Raw genomic sequence first — 23,572 nt, forward strand, 5'->3', positions numbered from 1 at the left:
CAAATTTATCACAGCTCTGAACCTACATAAATAAAGTTTCAGTTCCCACTCTTTTAGTTGAAGGGTGGGATGGACTACTAATAAGCATTGGAGGGTCTGGGCAAAGGATTTTGAAAATGAATGTGAAATAGCAAGGAAATTCAGGTGTAAGAGTGGTCATAAGTCAGTTATGCCTGAATTCCCATGATTTTTGGGGCCAGGAATTGGCATTATGCCGTTTTTTGGGTGCAAATTCCAGGAAATTCCAGGCCAAAGTCTGTATAGAAGGCTGGGAGACTGATGGTGTACAGTGTCTCTGTGAACTGCTGTGAAGGGGCTAGATGTGGGAATGTGATTTTTGGCTAACTGATGATGTGGCTGATCTGTTAAAATGCGAATACCACATTCTTTTGGAAGCTATTCTCCTACAGGCTTCTCCGCTTCACTAAGGAAGACCACTGAAATCTGCCACCTGCTGCAGCCACAACTGCAGCCTCCGAACAGAGTGAGGAGGACGTTGCCAGTGAATGAGACTGGCTGGTTTCAAGCTGGAGCAGGTAATATTTGCAACATCTCCCAGTTTGCTGTCCACTGTTGCATAATAGGGGTTAATGAGGTTCTATGTTCCGAGAGCTGAATACATTTCATTTTCTCTTGCCAAAGAGAAGGAGACAGAACAAGTGTGTGGCTTTGTGAGCATTACAGGCTTCTCATTTTGTAGGGTGTGACTGACTGCACGCACATCATGTTACAGGCACAGCATGCCATCTCTGAAATGTACCTCAGTCAGAAGGAATTCCACTACCTCAACACACAACTGGTCTGTGAACACACACAGCAGGTCAGATATCATAACAGCAGTCATACTGCTTTCGTAAGATCATAAGAAATAGGAGCAGAGATCATTCGGTCCAATGAGCCATTCAATAAGCTCATAGCTAATATGATTGTGGCCTTAACTCCAATTTCTTGCCTGCTCCCCATAACTCTTGAATCCTTTGTCAATCAAAAATCTATCTAACTCAGTCTTGAATACATTCAATGACCCAGATTCCACTGGTCTCTGTGGAAGAGAATTCTAAAGACTAACAACCCTTCTCTTCACTGTGTTAAACAGGACAACCCTTATTTTGAATCTGTGCCCCTTAGTTCTAGATTCCCCCATGAAGGAAATCATCCTCTCAGCACCTACTGTCTCAAGCCACCTCTGAAACTTTATTTCAATAAGATCACCTCTCATTTTTATAATCTCCAATGAGTATAGAGCCAGCCTGTTCAACCTCTCTGCCTAAGGCAACACCTTCATTTCCAGGAATAAGCCTGGTGAACCTTCCCTAAACTGCTTCCAATGTAAGTGTATCCCTTCTTTCAATCTGCAGCAGCCCACTGTACTATATGCATTTGAGCCACTATGACAAACCAGAGCGTGGCTACTGAGTGATGAGGGCTATCCACTGACTATGTGGTTCATGACTCCAGTACACAACCCATGCATGCATGAGTATCATATGCATATAATGAAAGCCATGCTGTCATATGAAATCAGGTTGAGCAGACAGTTGGGTTGCTTAAACAATGCTTATAGTTGTTTGGTCGTACAGAACTTGAGTTTTGCTGAAAAATTTTTTTTTGTTGAAGCTTTTCATCTTGCACGCATCAGGACAATTCGTAAGAAATACCAAGGTCAGGAGAAACAACATATTTATACTGCATGAGAAGAGGGTGTCGATTGGTTGGCAAGTGGACTCTGGTTAGTAGAGGCGTTGCTGTGGAGAATGCGCCAGTTATGGTGACTGACACTTAACTGTCAAGCATTGTTCGAAATTTGAACCAGGCAGAAATGTCTTGACCAATCAGAGTCAAGCTCCAAAGTCAAATTATCTTTTACAATGACTTCCAGTACCAGCTCCAGCTAAAATGCATCACCCCTTTAAGAGGTGCAGGCTGACCTTAAGTAATGTGGGATAGACTGAACCTGTGCTAGCCTCTCATGATTTGGCGCCGTTTGCTCAGATGTGCAGCCACTTAATAGTGTACTTAGAGCTGGCTGCACATTACAATGATTCAAAAGAACAGACCACATGAAGTTTGCATCCTGCCTGCATCAAGGGTGCAGGTGATTGCGCATCAAGATCCATTTTCGGGTCTTACTGAATTTCACAGCAATTGTATTTTTTAAAGCCATCTCAACCACTGCACTGTTTTGAGTAGGTTTCCATTATGTTTGCTTAATATATTTATTCACTGCTCCTCCTGTAATAACAGCAGTTGAGCTGCAAAGGAAGAGGTTTTTTCCTTTTATAAACAGATATAATTGTGAATGCACAAACAGCAGGGCACCACGACTGTTGTGTACAGTATCATTATCCTGAGAAACTGCAATAGGATTGCGAGTAGAAATAAATGCTTCCAAAATTCCTGTACAGTCCTGTTTCTGACATTTCTCCATGTGTAAACTTACTATTCGCTTTTTGTGATAGATTATTTGTTCCCTTTATTACCTCAATTTTAGACAAGGAACTGGCCTTGGTTCAAAAAATTTTGTTCCAAGAACCTTTTGGCTAGATGAGCTTAAACCAAGCTGACAATTCCACAATGCTGTGCTACGTATGTGCTCTGACTTGCAACTGAATAGCAGCAGCATTTTACAACAGTAAAGTTTATTTCCAACCATTGACACAGCACAGCTGCACATATTAGCAGGGCAGATGTTTAGAAGCCCACAAAATTGTAGCTACACATATGACACGTGTAACTGTACTTTTACTTTTTCAAAATTTAAAAGGGCCATTTGTATTTGATTTTATTCAATTCAATTCAAATACTAGTAATTCTAAATGAGCTCAAATTTCAGGGATTCTAATAGATACAAGCCCAACTTGTCCAACCTTTCCTCATAAGAAACCCCTTCATCCCAGGAATCAGTCGAGTGAACTTTTTCTGAACTGCTTCTAATGCAACTATATCCTTTCTTTAATAAGGGGACCAAAACTGCACACAGTACTCTAGATGTGGTCTTAGCAATACCCTGTAGCAAAACTTCCCTTCTTTTATATTCCATTCCCCTTGCAATAAACAGCAACACCCCATTTGCCTTCCTAATCACTTGCTGTACCTACATAATAACTTCCTGTGATTCATGTACCCTCTATACTCCAGAGTTTTGCCAACTTTCTCCATTTAAATTATATCTGCTATTCTGTTCTTCCTGCCAAAGTGGACAAGTTCACATTTTCCTACATTATACTCCATCTGCCAAATTTTTGCCCATTCACTTAAACTATCTACATCCCTCCACAGACTCCTTATGTCCTCTTCACAACTTTCCTACTTATCTTTGTGTCATCAGCAAATTTAGCAACCATACATTCGATCTTTTCATCCTAGTGATTGATATAGATTGTAAATAGTTGAGCCCCCAGTACTGATCCCTGTGGCACTCCATTGATTACATGCCAACATGAAAATGACTCATTTATCCCTACTCTGTTTCTTGTTTAGTTAACCAATCCTCTATCCATGCTAATATGTTTACCCCTACACCATGAGCGTGTGTCTCCAGCTGATGTGATGTGTCAAATGTGTTAGGGTACTGGGTGGTTCTTGGTGGTTAGTCTGCTTGTCACCTCTTGCTTTCAAATCTTATTACTGGCTATCAGTACAACTATTGCAAAAAGAGAGCTGAGAGCGTAGGCCTCTCCCATCCATTTATAGCCTCTTCATCAGCAAGCCATAAGTAGTTCCTCCCTGTGGCAACATATGTAAACCGGGTACCTCACAGATCCAGATTAAACTACATTGGCATACAGGCCCACCAGCATGTGGGTGCCCACACATTGGTGCCCAAAAACCAGACCCCCAACTATGCATAAATAGCCCCAGTGCCTTGTAGGTGTCTTGGCAGAGAAGAAGGCTAAGGAAGTAATCCCCGACAGAAAATCCAAAGTGGAGTAAGTATTCTGTGATCTTTCAGATAGCTTTCCGGCAACTCCTGCAGCTGGTACCGAATAGTATTGGTCTCATCCTTTCTTTTGGACAATACTAGTAATGCTGGGAGTTGGGGGAGGGAGGTGTATGTCCTGATGCTTGGTCAACACAGGGTTGCCATACTATTTGCCCAGGCCTTCACCCTGGAGAGGTCACTCCAGTTTCATGGTTTACGTTGGCATAAAATGGGAAGAAACAGTTACCGGTTATAAGCTCTCGCTTTATTGGTATAGAACACGAGAGCCAAAGGTTACTTCTGATGGTGGGACAGATCATCATGTCTCAATGCATAGCTACTGCTCACCTCAAGCTGGGCAGCTCCCAGTCAGTTAGGTGCTGTCTTGCCATAGCCTGCTTGCTTCAATGTTGTTTGCAGCTTAGAGAATCATCTCTCAACAGGCAGGTTGTTAACCTATGCACCAGTCAAAACAAACTCAACAAAGAAAACACCAGTCTTTTGCACCACAAGCTGGAATGTAAGGACCATGTGTCCTGGCCTTATTGACGATCATGTAGGTTGATGATGCACGCAAGACAGTTGTGATCAACAAAGAACTTACAAGGTCAATGTGGACAATGCTACACTGCAAGAAGCTAAGCTCGCTCAAAGTGGATCCCTTATAGAGAAACACTACGTATTCTTCTGGCAGGGGAAAACCCAAGAGGCAACACATGAGCATGAAGTGGGTCTTGCAGTAAAAGACACTCTACTTGTAATGATTGAAACTACGCTCCTCCCCACCCACAGAAGGCTCAGAGAGGTTTCTTATACTTTGCTTGTCAACAAGTGAGGGCCCAGTTAACCTCGTGCATCTATGCCCCAACATTCACCTCTACCCCAGATGTCAAGCATCAATTCTATGTGCTGCTTTACTCTGCCATCAGCAGAGTTCCCAGCACCAAGGGACTGTACTTTCTAGGAAACATCAATGCAAGGTGGGTACCGACTACACAGGCTTGCCAATGTACATAGGGCACTAAGGAATTGGCAAGAGAATGAAAATGGACAGGACTTGCTGGAGCTATGCTGTTAACATGGACTGTGTGTGACAAACAGCTACTTGCAAACCAAGCTGTGCCGCAAGGTGAACTGAAGACATTTGAGATCATGCCATTGGCGCCAGCTAGATCTCATCATCACCAGATGTACCATCCTCCACGGTGTTCTCATCACTTGTAGCTATCAAAGTACTGACTGTGACACTGACAACTCCCTGGTGTGGAGTAACGTCAGGCTTCAATCAAGGAAACCATACCCATCCAAGAAGAAAGGTCATCCTCGGATCAATACTTGCCAACCCACTGACCCAGAAAGAACCCAGAGTTCCTCAACATCCTCGAACATGTGCTTACAGGCAACAATGCCCAAGGCCAGAGTGCGGTGTCAAAGTGGGATCATCTGCACCATACCATTTATAACTCTGCTTATGGGAAAGATCTGGGGAATGATGACTGGTTTGAGGCTTATTCGTCTGAAATGGAGCCAGTTACTACAACCAACAGGAGAGCCCTCATGAACTACAAACAAGACCCAGCAAACAAAATCTAGATGCTCTCATAGCTGTCAGAATCAAGTCTCAACAGACTGCTTGGCATTGCGCCAATCAATACTGGTTGAAACTCTGCAGTGGCATGCTATCTGCTGCTGAATCTGGGGATACTAGAGAAAGGTATGAAGGAATCAAGAAAGCAACAGCCCCTGCAGCAACCAAATCAGTCCCCTTGATGACAAAGGCAGGGATGATCATCACTGGGTGGAGCACTTCCTCCACAATGGTGCAGAAGCTCTCAGCACCATTCAGACTTTCCTGTCATGGAGGAGCTGGACAGTGAGCCCACCATAGTAGAGCTCAACAAGGCCACTGACCATCTTGCCAGTGGTATGTTTTTCTCCATGCTGCTATTGTACATTTTCAGAGACCCAAATGAGGGCATCTCCCTGCATGCCAGAGCTGATGGTAAGCTGTTCAATTTGGCAGGACTGCATGCCAAGAACAAAGTTCGTAATGTCCTAGTCTGTGAGTTGCTGTTTACTGATAATGCTGTGCTGGCATCCCATACTGAAGCGTACTTGCAGCAGCTTGTAGATTGATTCACTAGGGCCTGCAAGGAGTTTGGACTAACAATTAGTGTCAGAAAGATCAAAGTTATGGGACATAGAGACTTTCATCAACAACAATCTCACTCTGGAGGTTGTTGACAGCTTCACATATCTTGAATCAATAATTACCAGCACCAGATTGCCAAGGCTGCAGCTGTCATGTCAAGTTAGGAGGCCAAGTGTGGACCAACAGCAAACTAAACAAAAGTGCAAAGCTCTGCACGTATCAGGTTTGTGTTCTCAGAATCCCCTTTACAGTAGTGAAGCATGAACAACTTATGCAAGCTAAGAAAAGCAACTGCACAGTTTCCACATCTGCTCATTCAGGTGAATACTGGGCATATCCTGGCAGGACAGAGTGTTGAATGTGGAAATACACCAGCATGCAGGGATCCCCAGCACGTCTGCTCTCTTGAGTCAGCAGTGACTTGGGCGGCTGGGTCACGTACACTGAATGGATGACGGCTGCATCCCCAAAAATTTCTCTATGGTGTGCTTGCTATTGTCATGAGACCAAGGGTCAATCTTGCGATACAAGGACATCTGACCTCAAGTTGACCACGATTGGAGTTGATGCATGGAATTCCTTGTTGCTGACCAGAGTGCCTGGAGACAAGCATTCAGGAAGTGGGTGGAAAAAGCAGAGGATAAAAGAAATGATTAGATGGTGGAAAAGAGAGCCCACTGGAAAAGGAAAAACATCAGTTGACCTCGGGCTAATGCCATTCATCTGGTCCAGCTGCAGAAGGGACTGCCACTCATGAATCACTAACCTTCGAAGTGGCACCTTGTCAAATGCCTTCAGGAAATCCAAATATACCCTATCTATAGGTTCCCCTTTATCTATACTGTCACTTCCTCAAAGAATCCTAATAAATTAATCAATCATGATTTCCCATTCACATAGCCATGTTGACTCAACCTGATTGCATTAAGATTTCCTAAGTGCCCTGCTGCAATTTCCTTAATATATTGTTCCTATAAGCTCCTGGGGAGATGGTGGCATAGTGGTACTGTCATGGAACTAGTAATCCAGAGGCTCAGGCTAATGCCCTAGGGACATGGGTTTTGAATCCCACTACGGCAGCTGGTGAAACTTAAATTCAATTAATAAATCTGGAGTATTAAACTAATCTCAATAATGGTGACCATGAAACTATCATTGATTGTTGTAAAAACAAATCTGGTTCACTAATATCTTTTAGGGAAGGAAACCCGTCATCCTTACCTGGTCTGGCCTACATGTGACTCCAGACCCACAGCAATGTGGTTGGATCTTAAATCTAGGCTCTGAAAGGGCCTAGCACGCCACTCAGTTGTATCAAACTGCTAGAAAGTCAAAAAGAAATGGAACCAGTCGGACCACCCAGCATCGACCTAGGCACCGAAAACAACAACAACAGCAAACTCAGCCCTGTTGACCCTGCAAATTCCTCCTTACTAACATCTGGGGTCTAGCGCCAAAATTGAGAGAGTTGTCTCACAGACTAGTCACGCAACAACCTGATATAGTTGTACTCATACATTGTCCTAGACACTGCCAGCACCATCCCTGGGTTGTATTGTCCCATCGGCAGGACAGGCCCAGCAGTGGCACAGTGGTATATTGTTGGGACGGAGTTGCCCTGGGGGTTCTCAACATTGACTCCGAACCCCATGAAGTCTCATGGCATCAGGTCAAACATAGTCAAGGAAACTTCTTGCTGATCACCACAAACCATCCTCCCTCAGCTGATGAATCAGTACTCCTCCATGTTTGGAGGAAGCACTGAGGGCGGCATGGGCGCAGAATGTACTCTGGGTGGGGGACTTCAATTTCCATCACCAAGAGTGGCTCGGTAGCACCATTACTGACCGAGCTGCCTCAATCCTAAAGGACATAGCTGCTAGATTGGACCTGCGGCAGGTGGTGAAGGAACCAACAAGAGGGAAAAACACACTTGACCTCATCCTTACCAACAAGCTAGTTTTCGATGTTTTTATGTTTCCAGTTTTTTATGTGACTTGGTCCGGTAACAAGACCTGCTTCTAAGATTTAACTGCTCTCTCTCTCTCTCTCTCTCTCTCCGGGAATTGCTAGTCCTAATAATTTAAGTATTTAATCATAGTTTGTACTGTTTGCAAATAGACAAATTTAATCAGCAATATACAAATAACACAGAGTTAATACTGGAGCTGGTTTCTCATGGACTCTAATATATTTAACCTATCGATTGCAAACATTTTCCACGAGCACCGCACTTCATCTATATCATTTCTACATAATTGAAAGTTTAGCAACTCTTTGCAGAAACAACATCGCATCTCTTAAATATATTGCACATCAAAATCATCAACCTGCTCAACAAATAAATTGATTTGCTGAAATAATCAGTCTTTCAAGTTAACTACACTGATGAGTTCAAATATCCCATTGACTAAATCAAAAACTAGTCAAATTCACAAATGTAACAAGAAAATCCCTTAATAATAAAATAAAAATAAAATAACAATAAAATAAAATTACCTTTTACAAGTTAGCATGGTACAACAGGACCAGTAATCAAATAACTGAACTTAGTTCAGGCCCGCTGAATGGCCATGTTCATAGTCCCCATACCTAGGTACTTCAGTGTAAAAATGAAAACTTTAGCATAATAAATAGATGAAAGGTTACATAATTCTGAAAGAAAACGCTAACTCACATTTTAAGTTAGAAATGCTTCCAAGAATCTGTCTCTGCATGGGCCAGCTTCTCTCTCTGGGTATTAGGATTTCAATCCACTCTATTTCCAGAGGATTTTTCCTCAATTGGGCAGAGGGTTTTATATATATAGCCCCTTTGTTCATGTATATGAGAGTGAGAGAGGAAGGTCCATTGGATTTATAGTTTTCACCTCTCTTCTGTGGAACTATAGTAGTGCATCACAATTACACATTGTGACAAATTGGAATTAAAGAGTGTTGGCTCAGTTGATTTTTTTTTTAAGCAAACTTGTTCTGCCCTGGTGGGATCACAATTTAAGGGCTTACATTTAAGCCACCCGAGGTTTCTCTTGGCGGTTGGGGGGTCGGGGGGGGGTGGTTGGTGTTGGGGGCAGGGGGTGGAGGTTGTTGTTGGGAGACAAGGTTCATTGCAGCTTTAACCTCCATATGATAGGAGTATCACTATTCTCTTAAATAGCTATGGTAGCCAGGATCCTATGTTGCTGCTGTTGCTCCTGCTGAAAATCATGGATTCAGGAGGAGAGACATGCAGGAACTGGCCTGCAGTGATTTGGAAGCACATCTGCAGCTCACGAAATATCTGGGAAACATGAATGGAAGATGTCCCAAGGCACAGGAGTGTAGCAGTTATTGTTGAAGATGGACAGAATGGCAGAATAAATTTTCAGGAAAATACAAACCCATGAGCTATGGGCTTAGGTAAAATAATATAAACTTCACCAAGGAGCAGGCTGAAGGTGTGCTTGCCCAGTAATAGATAAAGAGAAAAAATGATTTATGTTTATAGCACGTTTAATGTAAAGCATGAGCTATGGGGAAGTATGCAAAGTCTTAACAGGCATAGATAAGGTGAACCCAACATATTATTTTAAATTCAGGCAAGTCAGTAGGAAAGTAGACAGAAATTAAAACTGATGAAAAACTAAATGAGATCTTAGAAGAAATGTCTTTATTCAAAAAGTTGATAAATGTTTGGTATTATGGACAGGAGAGGGGTTTAATTCAAACAGCCCTGATTTCTCCTCTCACCCATCCGTAAAACAGAAAGGCGTTTTTGATTTTTGATTCCCCCTTTTTAAGTGGTGGTATACTTCCCAACTCCTCAGTTTTGGTGCGCTCCAATTTTCTATTAATAACCCCACAGCAAACTCAAGATAGGATAAACTTAAAGGGGTAGTTTATTTTATACACAATTAAAACATAGAAAGAGAGTTCACAATGTTCCCCCCCTGCCCTACACCCGCCCCCCCCACCCTTCTTGCATTCATCCAGTAAAAGAGGGATGAAAAAAGGAAAGAGGCAAAGACCACAGAGAAAATAAGAATTATTCTTTTATGTAAGTCCAGAGTCCAGATCAAAAGTCCAATAGTATATTCCTTCACAGAGGTCAGCACCCTGAAACAGGTGCTGGACAATCCACTTTTCCAGTAGAGATGACTTCCACGATGGGATGTACATGTTTGATGAATTAGTTTTGTAGGCAATGGCACTGAAGTTCAGAAGTTCTAGTAGAAACAGCATAGATGGGGCCAGGCATTCAAATCTGGACAGAGCCTTTCTCTGAGCTGCTACTTGGTTGGTGGAAGATGGTAGACTGACTTTGCAGCTCCACAGGGCAATATTGCAGGTTCCACTAGCTTGTGGGGAGGCATGTGACTCCCACTGCTCCACTTTGGCTTTGACAAAGGATGTATACTCCTTAGTCTGGATTCTGGAGATTGTTATTGTTTCAAACATTAAGAATTTCAGGAAAGAGGATTCAGGGTCCTTAGTCTTATCAGATGGGTAGTCTCCATTGGCCAGAAATGTAAATACCTTTTGTATAATTCCTTTGGAAGTTGGTCTTCTGCAGCTCACTGGGTCATTAGCATCTCTTCAGCGATAATAAGGTGACAGCTTCTCTGAATGCCAGAAAGTTCCTTTTGTTTGAGTCTCAGCCAGCCATGGCTTCAGTCATTTTAAAGTCTTTGTTCAGTTTTAAAAATGTTATAATTTAGCCATGATGATATATTTTATAAACACAGAGTGAGATCTTAGCCCCCTGATATCCCTAGCTGTCTTGGGAAAAAAATTGAATTCTATTTCATTTTTTATTATGTGGTCTTAAGAAGGAAGAATAGGAAGTGTAGAAGTATCCGTGCATTCTCTCACTTATATTGGCACGTCAGGCACACAGGCAGCAGGGACAATGGCAGTTCCCTGTTGCATTTTCTTTTTTCAGGTTTAAACCCGGGAAGTGCATCAGCAAGGACATTGTCCTTTCCTGGGATTTGGAAGGTTTAGATGACTTGGGAGGAATTGGAATTCACCTGTATAGGGAAGTCTATTCAGGGCTAGAGTTCTGAATTCCCATAGTTAGGGATCAGGCATAAGCAAAGCCCTTGGTTTCAGAACTCTGCCTGTCCGACTCTTGATTAAATATCGTCAAAAGGGTCTGGGGGTTTTTCAGAGTGGTTAGTTCTCAGGGGATGAGTGATGGTCAAGCTGCTCTGGATGATCTGCAGGGGAATCTGCTGGGCATCATACTCTGTGGGTGACAGGCCCTTGGATCATAGAGCTGAGCTGCTCTTGTCGAACCTAGTTCCTGCCTGTCTACCTTGGTAACCTGGGGGTTGAACTGTTGAGACCCAGAGACTGTGGTTAGGCTGATTGTCAGGAAATTGGGGTGTTTTAAAGGGACTTTGGCCTCTTTGGGGATTCTGGTTCAGTGCCCGACTTGGGCACTAGCACAACTGGTCTGTTCCAGCTTCTGTTGCTAGGTGCTTTGGGTTGGCACGGCAACAGGTTGGCAGTGGGCTCCTGAACTTGGGCTAGCCTTTCTGTGCCTGGATGATAGGAAGATAGCCTTCTGGCAGGGATTTCTCCCGCATCCATATCGGGTAAGGCTACAGTACTGTAGCCTGGTGGGTTGTTATGGATCATTTTAAACATGGTAGATAACACTGTCTGGTCAACTTGCAATTCTGCATTAAGGTGGGTGAGCCTGGGGTCCAACCGGTTTGGGGTCCCTCTGCTGGTCAGTTGCATGGTAGGTTCTGTAGGACACTATTGCCCTCTGATGGACGGTCATTTCTTGCTCTACTTCTGATGGCTTTTCAACTAAGTGAGGCATCACCCTCTCTTTCTAGGCCAATTTGGGAACATTTCTTGTCCCCACTTAAATTTGCCATAAGGTTTTTTATTATTCATCATGGGATGTGGACGTCGCTGGCTAGGCCAGCATTTATTGCCCATCCCTAAATGTCCTTGAGAGGATGGTGGTGGGCTGTCTTCAACCACTGCAGTCCATGTGGCATAGGTACACCTACAGTGATGTTAGGGAAGGACCTCCGGGATTTTGACTCAGCACAGTAAAGGAATGGTGATATATTTCCAAGTCAGGATGGTGAGTGGCTTGGAGAGGAACTTCCAGGTGGTGGTGTTCCCATGCATCTGCTGCCCTTATTCTTCTAGATGGTAGTGGTCATGGGTTTGGAAGGCACCGCCTAAGGAGTCTTGGTGAGTTCCTGCAGTGCACCTTGTAGGTGGCGCACACTGCTGCTATTGTGCACTGGTGGTGGAGCAAGTGAATGTTTATGGATGGAATGACAAACAAGTGGGCTGCTTCGTCTTGGATTGTATCGAGCTTCTTAGACTCAGACATTTACAGCACAGAAGGAGGCCATTCAGCCCATCATGTCCATGCTGGTCAACAAAGATCTAACTACACTTATCACATTTTCCAGCGCTTGGCCCATAGCCCTGGAGGCTATGGCAATGCATATGAATATCTAAATACTTCTTAAATGTTACGAGAGCTTCTGACTCAACTACCCTTTCAGGCAGTGAGTTCCAGACACCCACCACCCCCTGGGTAAAAAAAATTTCTCCTCAACTCCCCTCTTAGCCTTCTACCTCTTAAATCTATGCCCCTTGTCTATTGACTCCTCTACTAATGGAAAAGGTGATTTCCTATCCACCCTATCAATGTGCCTCATATACACCTCTATCAGGTCCCCTCTCAACCTTCACTGCTCCAAGGAAAACAAACCCAGTCTACCCAATCTTTCCTTATAGTTCAGACCCTCCAGCCCAGGCAGCATCCTGGTAAATCTCCTCTGCACCCTCTCCAGTGCAATCACATCCTTCCTATAATGTAGTGACCAGAACTGCACGCAGTACTCCAGTTGTGGCCTAACCAGCATTTTATACAGTTCCAACATAACCTCACTGCTCTTGTAATCTATGCCTCGGCTAATAAAGGGAAGTATCCCATTTGCCTTCTTAACCGCCTTACCTACCTGCCCTGTTACCCTCAGGAATCTGTGGATATGCACAAGGTCCCTCTGATCTTCAGTACTTTCCAGTCTTGAGTGTTGTTGGAGCTGCATTCATCCAGGCAAGTAGAGAGTATTCTATCACATTTTTGACCTGTGCCTTGTAGATAGTGGACCGGCTTTGGGGAGTCAGGAGGTGAGTTACTCGCTGCAGGATTCCTAGCCTCTGATCTGCTCTTGTAGCCACAGTATTTATAAGCTAGTCCAGTTCAGTTTCCGGTCAATGGTAACCCTCCCAAGGATATAGATAGTGGGGGATTCAGTGATGGTAATGCCATTGACCGTCAAGGGGTGATGGTCAGATTCTCTCTTGTTGGAGATGGTCATTGCTTGGCACTTGTGAATGTTACTTGCCATGTGTTAGCCCAAGCCTGGATATTGTCCAGGTCTTGCTGCATTTGGACATGGACTGCTTCAGTATCTGAGGAGTCACAAGTGGGCCTGAAAATTGAGCAGTCATCAGCAAACATCCCCACTTCTGACCTTATGATAGAAGGAAGGTTATTGATGAAGCAGATGGTTGGGCCGAGGACAATGCACTGAGACAACTCCAGCAGTGATGTCCTGGAACTGAGATGATTGACCTCCAACAACCACCACCATTTTCCTTTGTGCTAGGTATGATGCCAACCAGCGGAGAATTTTCCCCCCGACTCCCATTGACCCCAGTTTTCCTAGGGCTCCTTGATGCCACACTCGGTCTTGCAGTCACACTCACCTCACCTTTGGAGTTTGTCGGCCAGACCAATCAATAGCTTCCTTGCTGGGGCCTTTGGCTTTGCAGGGGGTGCTCTCTTTACTTGTTCCATGTCCCATGGAACACTTTTGCCTTCAAGTGGAGATGCAGCTCCAGCTGCACTCCATTGTGGCTTTTCAACTGGGGGAGGCATCTCACACCCTATCTGCTCATCAGTTTGAGAACTCTCTTGGTCCCTATTTAGTGTTGGAAAGAAGGTTTATGCCAGCCATACTTCAAACAATTCCTTAATGTTTTTCCTTCTTGGTTTGAAAGCTTGCCTTCCTTCAGACTCTTCGACTACGTGGGGCAACTCCCTCATTATTTCTTTGTGTGCTTTAGGACTTCCCTAGTCTCTATTTAATATTGGGATACTTAGTGAATCTATTTTAGATTCTAGGGGCCTTCCCTGGACCTCTTTTAATTTACTGGCCTTGTTACATTCGAGCAACCCTTGCTCAATTTATATAGATGCTCTTTCACCTTTTTTGGGCCTCTTTTCTTTCGCTGGCTAACACCTTGCTGCCAGCAAAATTGTTCCCAAGGGAGAAATCAATTCCTGCTACTGGTAGTTCAGGGACAATTCCTACTGTATCAAAGCCTGAGACAAGGTCACACTGTAGGTGACCTTATGGAGGGGTGCAAACACAGATCCTCCTTTCACTCCACTATCAGTGCTTTGGTCTTCAGGGAGGACTTGGGCAAACAGATTTAGGTTTCCCTCCAACATTAGGGACTGAGTGGCCCCCGTGTCCAGAACAGTACAACGGACTTGCTCACATTTCGGGACGGGTAGGCAGACACTGCTCCTGAAAGGACAAAACTCCAGAAGCTCTCTGGGAGCTTGTCTGGCTCAGACACACTTAGTGCCATGTCCTCCAAAGGGCAAAGTGTCAGGGGCGAGAGTCTCTGCCTGCTCTGCTGCACTACCCGTTGCAGCGTCCTTCAGGAGGCTACTTGTATGAAGCCCTGTTAGGCCAACAGGCTTTTCTCGCAATCTCCAAAACCCAGGTCCGGAATGGCCTATTTTGTTGCAATGAGAGCACCACAGCCTCAGGGGGTTCTTTCAGGCTGTAGAGGGGCTTCTCACATCCTCTTTTGTGCTTTATTTTCTGGTCTTTCCTATCTAGATCTTTTTCTCTTCCCTGCTTTTTTTTCCAATGCTCAGGGGTATGGTTTGGAAAGGGTCCATCTGAGCTTCCAGGGCTGTAGGTGGGATCATAGCAGTCTGCCCTGACTGCTGGAACTCTGGCTGTCAGGATTCTCTGTTCCTCTAGGTGTACTAGGTGTATTCGCAGGTTGGAGGGTAGGCAATTTTTGAATTCCTTCAACAATACCAACATGCACAACCTCTCATAGATCGAGGGATTCTTTGGGACCCCTGGCACCTCAATAAGATTATGCCCATTGTGTCCAATTCTGGGCACCAGACTTTAGGAAGGTTGTGAAGGCTTTAGAGAGGATGCAGAAAAGATTCATGAGAACGGTTCAAGATATGAGAGACGTCAGTTAGATTGGAGAAGCTAGGGTTGTTCTCCTAGGGGAGAACATTGAAAGGAGGTTTTATAGAATTGGAAAAGGAACTAACACTGACATGAGGAAAAACATTTAAATGCAGCAAGTGGTTAGGATCTGGAATGTACTATCTGAGGGTGGAGGCAGATTCATTTGGCACTTTCAAAAGATAATTGGATAAGCACCTGAAGAGAGAAAACTCACAGGGCCGTAAGGAAAGAGGGGGTGGGTGGGGATGGGACTAGCCAAATTGTTCTTGCACAGAGCCAGCACGGATACAATGGACAGAATGGCCTCTTTGCATGCTGTAATCACACAATGATTCTATGATTTTTTTTAAAATTTAATGTCAAAGCTGTGCCACAGGTTACCATAGTTACATTTCAGTTGGGACTGTCCGAATAAGGGGTTTCTCAAACATCATTGCAACCCCAGAGTCTGTGAACCAATATTTTGGGCATTTTTCTATTTTCACTGTTTACCTGGTGTTGCTATCTTTCCCTTCTGCTAACATTTGCATTGTTCTCCCATTAATTCTTTGTTTTGATGTGATATATTCATAGCTCCAGCATTTGAACAAGTCATGGTCAGTGGGTGATCATTTCAGCATTCAGGTATGTCATAGAATTATGTCATAGAATGCCTTAAGAAACTGAACAACTGAAAATAAAGTATCCCCTGAAATCTGATGGGGTCAATTTTAATCTAGTCTCTAATTTAATGACCTTCCTACATTCCTCTATCATTCCTGAGTGCCTCACATAATTTAGAAGCAGGTGAGTAAATGTCAGTACAAATCCTACAGATTACCATTGTTGGTTGTTTTCACACCCATATCCTTAACTTTGATGGCATTCAATTTGTGTATAAATGATCCCGGTGGATCCAGATGGGTAGAAGCTTACCGCTTTAGTCTCTGGAGCAACAGTGGAGCCATTTTCAGGTTGCAAACCTGACCTCTCAATTAGCAGGCTTTCTGGTTGCTCTTTACCACAGCAAACCAATTAGGAACTTTCTGCCTCTTAACACCAAGCAACTAACCACAGATACTCACTACTTTCAGTACGAAATATTTCTAAACTGCAAATATTCTTCAAACTCACTAAAAATAAATGTACTTTTGACTTGGACGCTGAAATATCATAGCAATCTTTACCAAGTTACTGAGAAATTTTTGGAAAGAATTTGTTATCAATCATAAACCACTTTAATTAGCCTTTTTAACCCCATTAATTAATTATAATAAGACAAAGGACACAGGTTGCGAAAGAGATTGGAGTAGTCAATCATTGCTGAATAAACTTACATTTCAGTTCCAAGGTGAAATATTTCTGTGATAAGTTCCAGATGTTGCTATCCATTTTAATTATTAACTTAAGCACAAATGAACTACGAGGACAAATTTCTAACATGTTTGACAGAACAAATGAGGCCTGTACAAAAATGGGGAGCAAAAAAATACTTTAAGGGGAAGTACATTCCTTCCGAATGCCGTCATTGGCTGTCAGAAAGTCCTTGTGCCTGTGTTTGTTTAGACTGCGTTCCAAACAATATAGAGATGATATCTGCTTTAAAAAGAAACTTTCCAGCAACTAACCCAAGTCTCTGCTTTAGCCCAGCAATACTACTGAGAGAACATCTGTGAGGTTTCTCGTGGCCGAGGACTGGTCCGGAATATTTGTATTTATACAGTTGCATTACTTCCACTTCTCCTGTTTAATTTTTGTGTTTTTTAAAATGTTTTTAGTTACATGTATATATTAATTGAGGATACAGCATAGCAGTGGTTTTGTCAGTGAACTAATAATCCAGATGCCAGGATTACTAATTCAGGGAATTTGAGTTCAAATCCTGCCATGGCCATTTGGGAATTTAAGTTTGATTTTAAAAAAATTGGGAACAAAAGTGACCGTGAAGCTTTTGGATTGTTGCAAAAACCCAATTGGTTCAGTAATATTCCTTTAAGGAAGGAAATCTTCTGTCCTTACCAGGTCTGGCCTATATGTGACCAAACACATCGAGAGACAGCACTGGGAATTATATGGAGCATTTATATGGTAGGTAGTTATCATGGCAACATTAACAACTAAATTCTGAGACTATGAATTTGGCTGCCGTGGCCAGGATCTTGCTGAAATCTGGTGGACCTCCCCTGCTGGCTCAGGGAATGAGCTCCCTTGCAATTTGCATCTATCTTTTTCTGCCATTTCCAAGGCTGTGGTCTCATCGCAGACTTCCTTTTACATCATCTTACCTTCTTTGCTCAAAAGCTTGGACTGGGTTTTATTGTTCTTTAGGCCTCCTACAAAAATGTCCCTAAGGTTGATTTCTAAACTCGTGCCACACCCTCAGTGATGAGAGAGTTTCTTTAATTCGAGAATGTAATCTGCAACACTCTCACTTGGCAACTGCTTGCTTTGATGGAACACAACTCTCGGAGCAATTTCATTCTTAGTCATGCCATAACCTGAGTTCAGAATCTCATTCATTTCCGAATAATCCATAGTACATTGGTTAGACATCACGTCTAAAGCATCCTGCCCTATCATGTTGCGGAAAATATTTACTTTATCTTCATCTCCTATTTTACTTGCTTTCAGCCAAATGTGTACCTTTGTTCATAATTACACCAGTCCTCTTTGTTAGGGTTGAATTTCCCCATTGTCCCCAAATATGTTTTCAGTACCATTTTTTTCAATTACATTACATGTTGATTCACTGTGTGCCTGAACACAATGCTTCGTGTGTGCACAATCTTTCAAATTGCTCAAACTTCCTCAAAATCAACTATAGGAATTCCAAAAATGTGTCAAAATGTTCTTTAGCCCTTAGTTTCTCAAATGAAATGAAATAAAAAATTCCATCCCATTCTCGTCACATCTTTCTGTTGTGTATTACACTGGGTAAGATTAACACATGCTCTGCAGGCAGCCATTATTAAACTAACTTTATTTACACCTCACCACAGAGACGGCAATGGAGAGGGCAGTATAACAAAATGCTCAGCTCTTACAATATACTACAATATGCTCAACTGCAGGCAGCTATTATTGAACTAACTTTATTTACGCCATCCCAACAGAGAGGGCAGTATAATAAAATGATTAGCTCTTGCAATTGACCACAACAATTCAAAACGATTTGGGAGTTTGATCGTGAAGGAGAATCCACCCTCCAAACATTTTGCTAATTTCTAAGATCTGCTACCTGAATTCTAACCCACACCAGGTTACACTCACTCACCAACCATTTCTTGTGACCTACATTGGCTCCTGGTCCCCGACTGCATTCACTTTAAAGTTCTCATTTTGCGATCCCTTCATGCCCTTGCCATTCCCTACCTCATGAACATCTTCCAATCATACAAACCTCCAAAAGCTCTGCGTTCCTCCAACTCAGCCCTAATACACATCTACCATTGATGGCTATGCCTTCAGCCATCTTGGCCATAAACATAGAAACTTGGAGTAGGAGTAGGCCATTCGGCCCTTCGAGCCTTCTCTGCCATTCAATATAATCATGGCTGATCCTCTATCTCAATGCCATATTCCCACTTTATCTCCATACCCCTTGATGCCCCGAATATCCAAAAATTTATCAATTTCTTTCTTGAATATACTGAGTGACCCGGCCTCCACAGCCTTCTGTGGTAGAGGATTCCACAGGTTAACAATCCTCTGAGTGAAGAAATGTTTTCTCATCTCAGTCCTAAATGGCCTACCCTATATCTTGAGATGGTGGCCCCGGTTCTAGACTCCCCAACCAGGGGAAGCATCCAGTCTGTCTAGCCCTGTTAGAATTTTATACGTTTCAATCAGGTCCCCTCTCATTCTTCTAAACCCTAGTCGATACAGGCCCAGTTGAACCAATCTCTCCTCATACGACAGTCCTGCCATCCCCGGTATCAGCCTAGTGAATCTTCGCTGCACTCTCTCTATGGTAAGTATATCCTTTTGTAGGTAGGGAGACCAAAACTGCATGCAATACTCCAGGTGTGGTCTCACCAAGGCCATGTATAACTGCAGTAAGACATCCCTACTTCTGAACTCAAATTCTCATGCAATGAAGGCCAACATACTATTCGCCTTCCTAATTGCTTGCTGCACCTGCCTAATTACATTCATTGACTGGTGTACAAGGACACTTAGATCCCTTTGAACATCACATTTCCCAATATATCACCATTTAAATAATACTCTGCCTTTCGTTTATCACCGAAGCGTATAACTTCACACTTATCCATGATATATTGCATTTGCCATGTGTTTGCCCACACACAACTTGTCTAAATCGCCCTGAAGCCTCTTTGAACCTCCTCACAACCCCGTCCAGTTTTGTGTCATCAGCAAACTTGGAAATATTGCATTTGGTTCTCTCATCCAAGTCACTTATATATATTGTGAATAGCTGGGGCCCAAGCACTGATCCCTGCGGTACACTACTAGTCACCACCTGCCACCCGGAAAAAGACCCATTTATTCCCACTCTCGGTTTCTGGTTTGTCAACCAATTCTCAATCCATGCCTGTATATTACTCCCAATCCCATGTGCTTTAATCTGCTTTCATTCCTTATTGACTTTTTTTTTCGTGGTTTGATACAACTGAGTTCTTGCTAGGCCACTTCAGAGGGCATTTAAGAGTCAACCACATTGTGTGGGGCTGATGTCACATGTAGTCCAGACCAGGTGAGGACAGCAGATTTCCTTCCCTAAAGCACATTAGTGAACCAGATGGGTTTTGAACGGCAATCGATAATCATTTTATGGTCATCATTAGACCTTTTATTTCTAGATATTTATTGAATTGGAATTCCACCATCTGTCATGTTAGGATTCGAACCCAGGTCCCCAGAACTGTTGCTATGTTGGGGTTTGAACCCAGGTCCCCTAGGTCTCTGGATGACTAGTCCAGTGACAATACTACTATGCCACTGCCTCTCCTTGGCCCTCCAGCCTCAGATACCCGCCCACTGTTCTTAATTGATGGTGAGCATGCTGTCTGGCCATTAATTGGCCTGGCACTGAAAAATCCCGTCAGGGGTTCAGAATGGCACTCACTACCAGATCGGTTTGATATTTCCTTCAGATAACTACCTGTTTGGTTTTGATTTGTGCTAAACTTTTATGTTTTGTCCTGCAGTGTCTGGATAGAGAAGACCTTTGTTTATTTTACCCTTTCTCTAATTTTACAGTACTAAATCGTGGAATGTGAAGTGCAAGATTATTGTGAATGGAAAACCATAGTTTCACCATCGCCTTCCACTGATGGTGAATGCTGGACATAGCTACCCACACATCATTATCATCGGCAATCCCTCCTGTCAAGGATGATTCTTCCTTGTGGATGGCTGGGTGAAAGTGAGATGGCAGTGTTGGCTCTGTGTTCACAGATGAAGACCTATCTTTTTATAAGACCTATCTTAGCCTTGCAGGCTCTCCCACCTTGAGGATATGGTTTGTACTCTCTTTCCTTATCTCTCACCGTTCTCTTCAAGTGGCTGCTCTTGTTGATTGGAAGATCTTGACACCATTTTTAATGATAGATCGCCATTTTGCTCATGATTAGGCATCTGCTTCCATGCGTTGATGTTGATAGAGCAGACAGGGCTTTGAGATTGTCTTTGAAACATTTCCTTTGAGTCCCATGTGAATGGGTTCCCTGATGTAGCTCTGAGTAGAGCACTTGTTTAGACAGTCTGGAGTTGGGCAGCTCAGCTGATTTGATTTTATCATGGCCTCTATACTTGGCATGCCTGTGTGTTGGAGGACTCTTGTGTTTTATCTTTTGTCATCCCACTTGATTTGCAAGATCCTTCTAAGACAGCACTGATGATGTTGTTCTGGGCTTCGATATGGCATCTAATAATTGTCCAAGCTTCAACACCATAAAGAAGCACTGTGAGAGCCACTGCCTGATAGACTTTGAATTTAGTGTTGGGTCTGATATCATGATTCTTGAACTCAAGTGCACAATTTACCATAAGTTGAGCTAGCACATTGATGAAGAGGTACAACTGAATCCAATGTCAGCTTTTCATGCATATGTACTTGTGTACCATATGTACTTGGGTGCATATATTCACATATATATGTACATATGTTGCTTTCTAACCTCCAAAGTATGTGAAATTCCTTACATTGGAAAAAAAGAGAAAACAGTAATTTCTTTGTCCAAAAGTGGACAGTATTATATTTTTAATGGGTTAACAAGTGGAGATAGTGGCATGTGGTAATGTTCTAGGGGCATGGGTTCAAATCACATCATGGCAGCTGGTGGAATTTAAATTCAATTAATAAATCTGGAGTTATGAAAGTGCTTGTAATGGTGGCCATGAAACTATCATCTTACCTTTGTAAAAACCCATCTGGTTTACTAATGTCCTTCAGGAGAGGAAATCTGCCATCCTTACCAAGTCTGGCCTACGTGTGACTCCAGACACACAGCAATGTGGTTGACTCTTAACGGCCCTCTGAAATGGCCTAGCAAGACATTCAGTTCAAGGGCAATTAGGGATGGGCAACAAATGCTGGCCCTGCCAATGATGCCAAATCCCATTAAAAAAAACAAAAAGTGCACACAAAAGAAATGAAATCAATTATATGTAAAAATGAAAGTGTGCATTAGCTGTGATGCATTTTGCCTTTTTGTAAATCTCTGGGGGGGTTTAGTGAGAAGGAAAACTCTTCTTTAGTTTTAGAATTAAATACTAAATTCATACTTGCTGAAATATTCTCAGAGCTAATGTTTGATTAAGAATCAATCTGTTAGTAATTGCTTTCACAGGCCAAATCATAGGGAATCATGGCAAAGAAACAAAAAGTAATTTCTGCCTGTCCCCTCCTGGCTCTAGAATGTGACCAGAAATTGGGTGTAAAAATCAGTCTCCATTCAAACAAGTGAGCTCAATGCTGTTGGATATCAGTAGGGTCAATAACCACATAAACTGACAACCTCTTATTATCTCAGTGCAATACTACTCTACCCTTATAAACAATTTCAATTTCCTGTTTGGAATGACAGTGATATTGGTGGAATCTGTGAAATGACTCACATTCCTTTGCTATCATGTTTAAACAGCTTTTCTCCTTCTGTTAACATGTGCAGTAAACAAAAATGCAAAACACAATGTTGGTTTTCCAACATTCTACATGCATCTAGAGCACAAAACTGTACCAAACATCACAAAATTTCCAGTCCATAATGCCTTTTTTCCAGTCATTACAACTACATTGAAGATAAACAAACTTGAGTAGGTGAAGTTATTGTCGAGAAAACATTGCTTGACAAATCATTTCATTTCTTGTATATGATAAAAGCAAGGAGGAAGGAAATGAGTTCTAAACACAGGGGGCATAGTATCTACAATAAGGCCATGGCCCACTGAAGTAATTTTTTACTGGATTTTTAAGGGAGCTTCTCAGCAATTTGTAACAGACTCTCTCACAAGTGGATGCAAAATTAGATGGTTAGTCAGCTTATGCTGCCCTTGGCCCTTTGCCTAGCAACCAATCATCATTTGGCTTTGGTATAGATCTCAGAGCAGGTTGTTTGCCTGCTATCTCAATGAATAGTCCATCAGCGAAAGGAGAGCAAAATATCTCAGCTTAAAATACATGAGTGAGAAAAGGAGAAGGCGGGAGGAGAAGGGCTCTCAAACAGGAAGTCATACAGGAAATAATTCTTCTACCACAATGTCAGTGAGTAACAATGTGTAAGATAACTGCCGCTCAGTAAGGATGTTCATACTGAAATCTGCCACCAGCTGCAAACTCAGAGCTGGACAAGTACCATTATCAATGGCAGTGTTGGTGACCATGATATCAAACCTTTATGCATCTGGCTCCTTCCAGGCTGAAGCTGGAGATATCTGCAACATCTTGCAGTTAGCCATCCACTGTTTTGTACGGAAGGTTACTGAGCCTTTCTATCTAATGAGAGCTAACTATATGTCTTCTCTCGTGGCAGAGAGAAACAAGCTAAGTATTGCTTCTTGTACGGCCTCTTGTTGAGAGGCCTTCTCTTCTTCCTCCCCCTTTTTCCAGTAGCTTGTCCTGCTCTGCTGGGCCTCTGCTCCTTCTCCAAAGTGAGTTCCTACTGCTGCACCTAGGTGTGTATGCAACTGATTTGTCAGGAAGCCTTGAAAACAGCAAAACTACTTCACCACCTGTTACATCACTTCCTGTAGCCTTTTTCAACTTGAAACAACTATAGAAAGCACAAAACACTTGTAG

At 42.8% G+C, this 23,572-nt stretch overlaps 1 protein-coding gene and 1 long non-coding RNA gene across 4 annotated transcripts in view; one reads left to right on the forward strand and one right to left on the reverse strand.

Moving 5' to 3' along the window:
• The window catches only part of dennd2b (DENN domain containing 2B), a 521,499-nt gene that overhangs the window by 40,607 nt on the left and 457,320 nt on the right, over positions 1 to 23,572 (reverse strand). The gene's annotated exons all lie outside the window — the stretch shown is intronic.
• LOC121282991 lies at positions 400 to 21,638 on the forward strand. Its single transcript, XR_005944162.1, has 3 exons — positions 400 to 536; positions 15,904 to 15,954; positions 20,533 to 21,638. It is a non-coding gene; the product is annotated as an uncharacterized LOC121282991 (long non-coding RNA).

This window comes from Carcharodon carcharias, chromosome 10, assembly GCF_017639515.1.
Source record: "Carcharodon carcharias isolate sCarCar2 chromosome 10, sCarCar2.pri, whole genome shotgun sequence".
NCBI lineage: Eukaryota > Metazoa > Chordata > Chondrichthyes > Lamniformes > Lamnidae > Carcharodon > Carcharodon carcharias.